Here is a 9,809-nt window from a genome sequence, read left to right on the forward strand (position 1 = left end):
TTATTATTTTATCTACTTCAAATAAAGGTATGCATGTGCTGAGGTGTTCTCAGACCTGATGTGTTCTTATTAATTAATGCACAACAATAACTAAACCAAGTCCATAAACATGAACTTAACACTAATTATGTTATACCTGAAATTTGAAAGTAAGAAAACATTCAGTAAATGCAAGTTTTCTGAGAACACATGAAGCCAAGTGTGTCCTTTCAACACACTTGCCTTCCTATTTACCTCTCAACAAAATCTGCTCCAGAGATATACATATGAGGAAAGAAAAAGAGAGAAATCATGTTCAAGATATTTATTGAAATCTGTTACGATTTATAATCAAAAACAATCCAGGTATTATTTTGTCCAACAATAAACCTTTTGAGGAAGCCACAATTCATGTCACTTATTACTTACATTGTATCATAAGCTAAGCAACAATAAATTAATAAGAAATATATATAAAAAAGTACATTTTGCATGTTATTTAACCGTTTATCCTAATTATCTATTATCTTTCATAAGAACACACTAGTGCTTCTATGAAAGGGGTTTAAGAATTAGTTCACGTAATTTCTTACATGATTATTTTAAAATTTAACATTTCCAAATCTGATTAATAATTCATAGTATTTCTTTCATTGAATTCTTTTACATCTTGCTGATACTATGATAATACTACAATAGTGAAGGTAGCTGTATCTTCTATTTTCTCTTCCTCACTATTACACAAGTACAGTATTTCATTAACAATGTAACAAATAATTCAACCAATACATAAATGTTTACAAATGCAAATATACTTCCATTTCCTAAAATCTACACTTTGTAATTTAAAGCAATTCTATACATTAAGTAGGAAAGAGTCCACTTCTAAGGACATATTCATAAAATGCTACAATAGCACACTACAAACTACAAGTGGATGGAATCAGAGAAAGAGTATCTTACTGAAGAAGACATACATAAGCTTGGTTCCCTTGGTCTGGAACATATTCAATGATCCCATAACAACACCATTAACATAAAATATCACTTCAGTTCTATTCCTTTTGACATTTCAAGACTGGGACAAATTGGATTGGCACATCTGCAAATTGAATTGTATAAAATAAATATTTGTAGAAAAATCCCTTTGTTCCTTGTAAATAAGATCATTTGTGCTGGAAAGTTTGTCTGTCAATATATTCTTCTGAGTACTTCCATCAGTTTTACTTAATAATAATCACTCTTTTAATATTATGCAATATGACTCTAGGGGTATAATTTACACATGAGAATGAAACAACTATTTTGACTCAATAATTAGTTGAGTAATAAATATAAAAACAAACATCCCAATGCATGTATTATTTTCTTGATTCTAGATATCCTTGTTGCAACACTTCTGCCTATGAAAGAATAGAAAAAGTTGACAAATTCTTGTTTCTGCAGTCAGAATGCCATGACACTTAACAAGTACACTATGAACCATTTTTCAGTGTCTATGGATAATCACATCAATTACAACATTAGTTTGATGAAGAAATATAAAAGAAAAAGCAAGAAAGTGCCAGTGAGATTCATCAATGTTCTTCATGTTTATTTCTGCATGTTAACATAAGGATGTCGCTGTTATTCCATTTTATTTGGGTTTTGTATTGTTGGCAACATCCTGGTATATAAAAATATTTCTTTGCATATCAAATCACATTATTCTGTATGCATTTTGTATGAATATAAAGCATGCAGGACTTATATATACCAAATCTATTTTATGAATATTACAAATTCTATTGGCACTACTGGAACAAGGAACAGTTGACTATCACCTAAACATTTATATTGTCATACATACTGTTCATCATATTCATTCCCTCCACTAATCATATACAGTATTTAGATGTATGTTATCTAAAAGAAAAGATAAGAGTAAAATGCAAAGAAGTATATATGTACAAAAATGCCCATTAATTAATACACACAAAGAAACAGATTACTAAAATTATAGCCCTTTAAAACTAAATTCTGAACACCTTTGATTTTATATGCATATGAGGGAGAGGGAGAGGGAGAGAGAGAGGGGGGGGAGAGAGAGAGAGAGAGAGAGAGGAGAGAGAGAGAGAGAGAGAAGAGAGAGAGAGAGAGAGAGAGAGAGAGAGAGAGAGAGAGATGAGAGAGAGAGAGAGAGAGAGAGAGAGAGAGAGAGAGAGAGAGAGAGAGAGAGAGAGAGAGAGAGAGAAGAGAGAGAGAGAGAGAGAGAGAGAGATGAGAGAGAGAGAGAGAGAGAGAGAGAGAGAGAGAGAGAGAGAGAGAGAGAGAGAGAAGAGAGAGAGAGAGAGAGAGAGTGAGTGAGTGAGTGAGTGAGTGAGAGAGTGAGAGAGTGAGAGAGTGAGAGAGAGAGAGAGAGAGAGAGAGAGAGAGAGAGAGAAGAGAGAGAGAGAGAGAGGACGAGAGAGAGAGAGAGGAGAGAGAGAGAGAGAGTGAGAGAGAGAGAGAGAGAGAGAGAGAGAGAGAGAGAAGAGAGAGAGTGAGAGAGAGAGAGAGGATGAACGAGGAGAGAGAGAGAGAGAGAGAGAGAGAGAGAAGAGAGAGAGAGAGTGAGAGGAGAGAGTGAGAGAGAGAGGAGAGAGAGAGAGGAGAGAGAGAGAGAGAGAGTGAGAGAGAGGAGAGATGAGAGAGAGAGAGATGAGAGAGAGAGAGAATGAGAGAGAGAGAGAGTGAAGAGAGAGATGATGAAGAGAGAGAGAGAGAGAGAGAGAGAGAGAGAGAGAGAGGATGAGAGAGAGATGAGAGAGAGAGAGAGAAAGAGAGAGAGTGTATGTATGTGTGTGTGTGTGTGTGTGTGTGTGTGTGTGTGTGTGTGTGTGTGTGTGTGTGTGTGTGTGTGTGTGTGTGTGTGTGTGTGTGTGTGTGTGTGTGTGTGTGTGTGTGTGTGTGTGTGTGTGTGTGTGTGTGTTGTGTGTGTGTGTGTGTGTGTGTGTGTGTGTGTGTGTGTGTGTGTGTGTGTGTGTATGTGTGTGTGTGTGTGTGTGTGTGTGTGTACGTACATGAGTGTCCAAGTATTTGTCTGTTAATGGTTGAAAACAGTACAGAAGGCACTTCATTCGCTGTACAAATACAATCCTTTTTTTGAAAGCTTATTCTCCATACAAAGCAATAGGGCTGATTAACCAATTATTTTGAATTTTCTGCCACACCAATATCTAATGTCCTTAGAGAACAAAGAGTCTGCATATATAATGTAAGTACTACTACATCAAAATTCATATCATATATACAAGCATTAATTCATAAAGTATTTTTAAAGAGATTGAGGTACCAGAATTAACTTATTGTATATTTCAATATAAGATGATTTGGATGATTTATAATAATATAGAACCATAACCAAATGATAAAGAAAAAAAAGGGGGGGGGGGGAGAAAAAGGAGATTCTACGTAATTCTACTCTCTGAATATTTTCTTCGTACAGGATAACTGCTCTCTTTATGATCATTACTGTGAAAGCAACTAAAATTTAGAAAGTAAAATTAATTGTATCTATCAAAAATCATGAATGCGCACATGCGTGCGCACACACACAGACACACAGACACACAGACACACACACACACACACACACACATATATTCATGCGCACAGATGCACTCACCCACACATAGAATATAAGAACAGAAATGTGTGTACTGATAACACTGATGTTGATTGCAAGATTATTATTATGGATATACTCTACCATAAACACCTACCTCTCAATTCTATCCAGTCCAAAATATTGTAAATACCTCACTGTCAAATTTATACTATTTCAATTCCAGAAGATTAAGAAAGAAAAGTTTACAATACAATATAAACAGAAAACAGAAGAAAAAGGGTGATCTTTCATACAGCTTTTATGAATACATTACACTGAATGTACATATATACATGAATGGTAGAAAAAAAAAAAAACCCCATGCAAGTACAAGAAGAACATTTCATAACAAGTGCACAATTTAATGAAATGCAAATCATTTTTAATGAGCAAGTCACCTGTCATTACCAATAAAAATTAAAATAAAGGTGAAAACAACCAAACAAACAAAAAAAATAAAAATGTGGAATATAGAGTCCTCTGCATCTCTCAGATCATGTACCACTCTGGGTAATAACTCAAATCATGAGCTGTCCTAAATACTTATTTCCACCTCAGTAACATCTAGTTCTATAGTTCACATATCTGTTCTGTGGTAATTCATTATCTGTTTCTGAAAATTACTGCCTTGTATGATAACATCCAAGATCTAAAGGTAAATTCAGTGGCTAGCTAAACATTTGGTGGTCTAGGGGGCTAGGTCCCTTAAGATGTCAACATTTGAAAGGTTTGATGAAGAAGTATGACATAACACATTTTTTACTTATCTGAACTTATCCATTTTTCTTTTCTTCTTTGTTTCTTTTGCTTAAACAAAACTTTTTAAAATCAATGAAATATCACTTGTCATATGAGGGTTTCCTTACATCAGGGGTATGACAGGGGTAAAAGTGAAAAATTGCCCCTCTCCACTTCAGCTACACCACTGGGTATATATAACAATAACTAACTTCATTCTGGAATTCTAGAGATGCCTTGTACTGATAAACTATATACAGAGTGCTTATCAAACTGTATAAGTCAAATACTATCATAAATTAAAAGTACCAGATAAATCATCAATAGCAAAGGATATCAGTCTTTATTTTTTTAATCATGCATTGTTGTTACTATTTTTTTTTGTGTGTGTGGGGGGGGGATCTCACTACAAGAAAATACATTATATTCTAGACTATGAATAGCTGCAGGCATTGTTAATTTATCAAAATCTACATTGTAAACAAGCAGTTTCTAAAAATAGTTGCTTCTATTGTGAGAAATAGCTCTCTTTCTACAAATGAAAACCTGGTATTTACTAAAATGAAATGACAATACTTTGGGAAAAAATGAATCAAATAAAATTACACTTTGAAGAATAACTGTCCAAAAGCAGACCACATATGGTAATTCCATTTTTCCTTCATTAATCAAGGTAACAATATTTTAGATAAAAAGTTGATCAAGTCTTTAAGTACCACAATAAGTGTATGCAAGATGCATAAACTTCCACCATATCAACAAGGAATATATATATGAGAAACACCTTTACGTGCATCTAATCATATACAAATAATGATGGGTATAGGGATGGGTACTATAGCAGGTTTTGATTTTTACTACATAAGTGTAATATGCAAACATGTAACAAAATTTAAGGAAGAACTAGGAACTCTACAAAAGTAGGATATTTGTTACATTGATGGATGACTGGATGCATGGGGATTTTGAATTTTTTCTCATGATATTGGCATATGAAAGTATTCAAATATAAATTCACCTTATAAGTAGTACAAACTGAAGCTCACACTTCTCTCTCAATCAAGCCAAACATAAACTAAGAGCCGCACTCAAAGGAGTAATCTTAGTATAAACGAAACTGCTAATAAATATAAGCCTTAACTACATACATAGGATGATGTTGATGCCATCATTACCATAACCTGCTAAACCATGGAGAGATCTAGGCAAGTGCAGGTCAGATGTATCATTGATAACTTAATACTGAGAAAAAAGAGGATTTAGTTACTTTAAATATACCGAATCCTCTTCAAAGAAAGACATATACTGTTAAATAACTATACGATACAGAATTAATAATCAGGCATAACTTAATCCTAAAAGGAATCTACAAGTGTATTAGTTAGATATATATAAAGTCTCCCAAACATTTCATATCTATGGGAACAGTGACAAATCATCAACAGTGTCATCTACACAAGTTTCTATCACAGAAGTCTCTAACCATAAAACTCATTATGGAAAAGCACTAATAAACAATTTAATTTCCTAAAAAAATATCAACAAATTTAGGAAGATTGCTAATATCAATGACATTTTTCTAAATCTACAGCTGACAATCTACAGACCACTATTTCTAACTTAGTGCACCAATTTAATTTAATTACACAGTAGTAGTATCCACAGAAAAAACAAAGTCTGAGAATCCTTTCTCATATTCCCCATTAATATCTCATTGTGGCCTTTAATTTGACATTTACATGCTTGAGTTTTGTAATAAAGGATAAAAAGTTTGCTAAATATCCACAGATGGAGGACAGGAGGAATGAACAGAAATGTAAAAGATAAGAGAGAAGGACTTGCCATATAACAGCATTTGCAATAATGTCTTGCTGATGAGAGAAGTTATCATTTTAGTAAACAAAGATTTTGGCAGAAAGAAGACAAATGAGAGAGTTCACACTCCTGTCTCACTATCCTGAGTCTGTATTCTACCCTCATCTGTATAGAGCTAAGGACCAGCACATACTACACCTAAAAATATTATCCCTAGTAAACAGATCTTCAGGTAACCTCATCTGGGTTTATCAACAGACATCATCTATTGCTAATACTTTTTGGTCTTCTGTTTACTACCACCTGGTCAAGAGCCTCACGTAAGAGCTGGAGGCTTCGCTGCACTTTGTTGGCGTCTTTCTTGTAATCCCCCAGCATGTTGGTCAGGGCATCAATCTGTGATAAACAATAAATCAACTGTAGACATGCTTATTTATAACTAAGAGATAGCCACATCACAGTCTTATATAGGCCTCCCATTCCTATGGATCTGCTGAGTGGTGTCTTAAAAGTGGACAGCTACCTTTGGAAGTCCTGTTCTTTAAAACTTAATAAACTAGTTGTTTCTTTATATCTGTAATCTCTGGTCAGTCTTTCAGATGATGTTGCATTATCAATATAAAAAATATTCAGTAATCTCTGGTCAGTCTTTTCAGACAAGGTTACATTATCAATATAAAAAAGTATCCTTTATTATCAAGAAAAATAATAGATCTGAAACTATCAATATCCAGCATAACATCAACTTACCTCCTTTTCATATTCTATGAGGCGACTGTATTTACGGTTGTTTAATATGCGGGTGTACAGTTCCTTTGTACAATACCCAATATAAAAAATAAATGCTAACAGCAAAATCACAGACATGCCATTCTTTATGCGGCGCCACACTACCATCTTCTTAATATCATCATCAATGAGGTTTGCCTCTGAAGTCCACTATATAAAGTAAGTTGCCGTCACAAGCGTTCCTCAGAGAATCAACAAAAATGTTGAACAGCAGGTCACCTGGAAAAGGGATGTTAATTAGGCTGTTATCCAAAAACCCTTATAACATGGCTAGATACTATATAGTATAATAATTGTAAATTTTAGGAAGACATCCTAGGTGGCTTTCATAAGATGACATTTTTCTTATAATTCTACCATGTTTTCCCAACTATTTTTTGCGATCTGCAGTGGAAGACACATAAACTACTAAGAATTGTGGTGCAGCATCAAATGATCACTATGGCTTCATTGTTTTGACTTTGTGGCTAAGGCCAATAAACTTCCAATGTGCATACTCTAGGAAGACAGAGCTTAGATGCTTCTTCAACAAATCCATAGAGAGTTTACAAATGCTATCTTGTAAAAATTAATAGGATGGTTTGTTATTCACTGCCTGACTGCTGCACTTAACCAGTGGCAGATGTGTAGGTGTCTTCTTTAAATTTACTTTTAATAAAGACAGTATGTACTAAACATATAAACAAATGAGAATAAATAAACACCTATATGTTTTATTTATAAAAGCACTTTGACCATCTTTTGTTTTTCTTTGTCTTTATTTTCTCAAATGAGTTCATAAGAAAATGCAAGGTAAATGTCAAAAACATAGAGACAAATGGAAGGAAAATTGTCAAAAGCCATATATAACATACAAAATAACATTCTTAGTTATAACAATCACTTACTGATGTATCAAAATTAATGCTCATAAGGCTAAGTCTAGTTATGCCATTACTTCTACACTTTGTACTCTGCTAAGAGTATAAACCCTTTCACCATATGTATTCTAGTAAGAGCTTGTAAAATTCTCTGGCATATCATCCAAGAAGACACTGATCCAAACTCTAACTTGGTGAGGAGGCTAAAGTGTCATTGGACGTGGCCCATGAGCTACTCTGAACAATTACAAGTAAATGCTTAGATGACTGTGTACCTACTACTCCTACTTTGCCAACTGACAAAGCCTCTGTGCTGTCTTCATCAGAAAGGCACAACAATCCCCAACCACATATTCTGGCAAGATAGCTATTGTAGATTTCCATGGCCAGAACCAAATACAGGTTACACTTTACAGAAAATACAATGAGGAAATCTGTTGCCCTTTGGTATATGACAAAGTCTTCGAGTCTACAGTAATTACCTGTCTAGACTGCAGGCCATAAATCACAAATAACAGCAAGTTTCAACTAAATTTAGGCAGAACACAACCAGTATAAATGTGAGTAGAGATTTCCGTTTGGAAGCCACTGTAGGTGTCTTCCAGACATCCACTCAGTTCCCGTTTGCAATATTGTCCAAACCATACAAATATAAATGTGCATAAACACCTGCCTTATTTACCTCACTAAACTTCTACCCTAAATCTGTCACACAACCTATGGTACAAAGATCATTCGTAAAAACTGTAACCAACACAATGAGGAGATAGTAAGCAAGAAATCTGGAAAGATATTGCTTAGTAACAGCTCCACCTTGCAAAAAATATGAGTTCCTGCTCCGCCCATTCACCTGTCAAACCTCCAAGGTGGGAGGATGAATGACCTTGACTCGACTCTGAACTACGGCTTAACAAACCTCTTTTCTCTGTCTATAGCTTCATAACCACATGCATATTCACTACAAAAGTTCATCAAAAGACCAAATTAACAGCATGATTATTAATTTAGACAACAGAGCTCTTTAAAAAGTTTTCTACCGGAAATACGCTCATGAGCCGACAGCTGATGTTGCGACCAAAACAAATCCTCTTAAGATGGCGGCTACGAGCCTAAACTTTTGGCCGTGGCTTAAATATTTTTACTTCTATTAATATAGGCGGCGATGGTATATTTGTATTGCTGACCTTTATTTTCCTCATATTACTAATGTTATCACCAGCACTAATTATCGTTATTATCATCAATTTCATAAATTTCACTTTTTCGCTCTGCTTCGTCTTCTACGTCTTCTTATGATGATGATGGTGATAATGATAACAACAATAACAGTTATAATGATAATAATAATAATAATAATGATAATAATAATGACAGCAACATTGATCATTATAATAATAATAAAAAAATAGTAATAATAACAATAATAATGAAACGTTGGGCGGATAATGTGGATAGAATGGATAAATATACTTAGCTGGAACGGTCTCCGTTCCTTCCACAGGAGCCATCACAATCTCAGGAGGGTTAGGTTCCTCCACCTGCGCAGATACTTCTTTTTCCCCATGTAGCACGTCGCTTGATCGTGGATGACTTTCCAGGGCCTTGCACTTTCCCCTTGCTCTTGCTCAGCTACTTTTATTGCTCCTTCCACCAGCCCAACAAAGCCATTCTCACAATCATGATTTCCTCCCTTGTTCTCTTTTGTCCTTCTGCTTTTACTCTTGTAGTGTTTCTCGCCTTGTCTCTGCCAGCCATGACCAATTTTGCAGAGCATACTTCTCTCTCTCTCAGCGTGCGTGCATCCTCAAACAAGGCTTGTGTCTCCTCTAATAACTGTGCAACTTCCCCAGTGCGACCATCTCTGTCCCCCAACCAAACACTCCTCTACTTGGCCCCACCATCTGAGACAATGAGTACCTATATAACATGGCTCTGCCTTGCGTAACTCCTCCAGGGTTTTCTCTAACACATAATCCTTGAACCTTGTGGGTGGTTTGCGA

At 35.1% G+C, this 9,809-nt stretch overlaps 1 long non-coding RNA gene across 1 annotated transcript; it reads right to left on the minus strand.

Annotated features, from left to right (window-relative positions):
* Positions 1-2,929: 2,929 nt before the first annotated feature.
* LOC125038282 lies at positions 2,930-8,936 on the minus strand. The gene is made up of 3 exons (XR_007116037.1): positions 8,847-8,936; positions 6,911-7,168; positions 2,930-6,556 (listed from the first exon to the last, which is right to left on the minus strand). It is a non-coding gene; the product is annotated as an uncharacterized LOC125038282 (long non-coding RNA).
* Positions 8,937-9,809: the final 873 nt, after the last annotated feature.

The sequence above is a fragment of the Penaeus chinensis genome, chromosome 24, assembly GCF_019202785.1.
Source record: "Penaeus chinensis breed Huanghai No. 1 chromosome 24, ASM1920278v2, whole genome shotgun sequence".
Taxonomy (NCBI): Eukaryota; Metazoa; Arthropoda; class Malacostraca; order Decapoda; family Penaeidae; genus Penaeus; species Penaeus chinensis.